This window comes from Oreochromis aureus, linkage group 3 (genome assembly GCF_013358895.1).
Source record: "Oreochromis aureus strain Israel breed Guangdong linkage group 3, ZZ_aureus, whole genome shotgun sequence".
NCBI lineage: Eukaryota > Metazoa > Chordata > Actinopteri > Cichliformes > Cichlidae > Oreochromis > Oreochromis aureus.
The window spans coordinates 99,851,430-99,854,179 of NC_052944.1; positions in this window are offsets into that span (position 1 = coordinate 99,851,430).

A 2,750-nucleotide genomic window follows, 5' to 3' on the forward strand; every position below is an offset into this window, starting at 1 on the left:
TACGGGGGCCCCACAGGGAACTGTGCTGGCACCGTTCCTCTTCACCCTCTACACTGCAGACTTCTCCATCAACTCCCCATGCTGCCACCTACAGAAGTTCTCTGACGACTCTGCCATAGTCGGCCTCATCACAGGTGAGGACGACTCAGAGTACAGACAGTGGACTCTGGACTTTGTGGACTGGTGTCAGCAGAACCACCTGCTGATCAACGCCGGGAAAACCAAGGAGTTGGTGGTGGATTTCCGGAGACGCAGACCCACCACACTGACACCGTGAACATCCAGGGAGTGGACATTGAGATAGTGGACTCTTATAGGTACCTGGGTGTTCACCTGAATAATAAACTGGACTGGAGCCACAACACTGATGCTCTTTACAGGAAGGGTCAGAGCAGACTCTACCTGCTGAGGCGGCTGAGGTCATTTGGACCTTCTATGACTCTGTGGTGGCATCTGTCATTTTTTACAGTGTTGTATGTTGGAGCAGCAGTTTATCGGCAGCTGAGAGGAAGAGGTTGGATAAACTCATCAGGAAGGCCAGCTCTGTTCTGGGATGCACCCTGGACACAGTGCAGGTGGTGGGAGACAGAAGGACTCTGGCCAAAATAACATCTCTGATGGACAGAGTCTCCCACCCCATGCATGTAAACGTTGCTGAACTGCAGAGCTCCTTCAGTGACAGACTGCTGCATTATTCTATTCTACCTAGTCTTTGGTTTGGAAGCATATTTGGCAATGCTAAAAAAAACTGTCCATTATGCTAACAGTGTCCAAGCATTCTTTTTCTTTTTTTTTTTAATTCTTACTGCCCTCCCACAATGGCTCTGCGTCCCCTCTAGGGGGCATGCACTCCAGTTTGTGAGCCACTACCTTAGCTCATGTGATGAGACACATGATCAATAGTGTGCTATCAACCATCTCAAAGGACAACCCCACTTTGCTTTAAATATCTGTGACTCTACACAGGGGTCCCCAATCCCAGTCCACGAGGGCGGTGTCCCTGCAGGTTTTAGATCTCACCCTGGGTCAACACACCTGAATCACATGATTAGTTCATTACCAGGTCTCTGGAGAACTTCAAGACATGTTGAGAAGGTAATTTATCCATTTAAATCAGCTGTGATGGATCAAGGACACATCTAAAACCTGCAGGGACACTGGCCCTGGTGGACTGGGATTGGGGACCCTGCTCTACACACCATATGGGTTTAGAACTGAAGAAGCTTCTCAGATGAGAGGTGATACGTCTTCATAAAGCTTAAAGAAGTCCATTTGCTTTCTTTCCAAGCTCCTTAGACTATAATTGTGGTTATACTTTGTAATATAGATTTCATTGATCCATCATTACATTTACATATCCAGTTGTATGTACCCTATATGCATTATCACAGCAGAGCTCAGTATTTACTCCACATGTCAGTACTTCCAAATGAGCTGTTAATCAGAGCTTTGTGTGATCTGCCTTTTGGTGAAGCAATGGTCAAGAAAGGGCAAAAAAGAGTGAAACATTAAGGCCAATTACCACAATGAGGTAGCTGATGATCTGGCAAGTGAAGGGCTGAGCTGGTCTTAAGTACACCCACATGATTGCTGCTAATGATCTGCAGGTGAGCAGGGATAGACACACAAAAACTGGAACTCTGGTCAGAGGTTGGACTTAGGCCGGATCATGACACAAACAGTGAATTCTTCCTAACTATAACTCATTAAACAAATACAAGTACAAATGTGTAGAAGATACAGACTTCCTTCTAAACTAAACATGACATTTTTGGAATCACTTGAATTATGGGTTACTCTGGTTCCACAGAAGAGGGGCCTGAAAACTGAAGGCTCTGCCTCCCGTTCAACAAGCAAGCCTGCAGTGTGAGAGCGAAGTGCTCTAATGGGGTGATATGGTACTACAAGGTCATTAAGATAAGATGGGGCCTGATTATTTAAGACCTTGTATGTGAGGAGCAGGATTTTGAATTCAATTCTGGATTTAACAGGAAGCCAATGAAGGGAAGCCAAAACAGGAGAAATATGCTCTCTCTTTCTAGGCCCTGTCAGGACTCTTGCTGCAGCATTTTGGATCAGCTGAAGGCTTTTCAGTGAGTTTTTAGGACATCCTGATAATAATGAATTACAGTAGTCCAGCCTGGAAGTGATGACATTTCTTGACCTGTGTCGTTGTCATCTCAGCAGCTGTTTGGTGGAGTCAAGAAGTGAATGATGAGTTTTAACAAAACCTCTCAACATTTAAAGAAACGAGTTGTGTTCAGATTAAACTCATTTCTTCAGAGGACACAGCAACATCAGAGTTTAACTCATACAGATTTTTAATGTTGTAAAGAAAGAGAAACTCGTGGTGGACTTTCAGGTTCCAGCTGTTTACACACTGACTGCTGTGAAATGTGTACAGTGTTCAGAGTTTTAAAGAAATAAATGGCTTCACAGAGAATTAACTTGACATCTGCTGAGAAACTGTAACTGTTGGATGCTGTGAGGAAAACTACTGAGCATGTGTGAGAGTGTCATGTTTAAAGACCTTTCAGAGAAACAGCAAACCACCTCTGCCCAGCATCCTGCTCGCGAATCTCCAGTCTCTTGACAACAAACTTGACGAGCTCGGATTAAACCCCAACAAGACATCAGGGACTGCTGTGTTCTGGCCTTCACAGAGACATGGCTGGAGCCCAGCGTCCCCGACTGCGCCATCACGCCGGATGGATTCACTGTTTACCGGAGAGACCGAACGAAGGACTAAG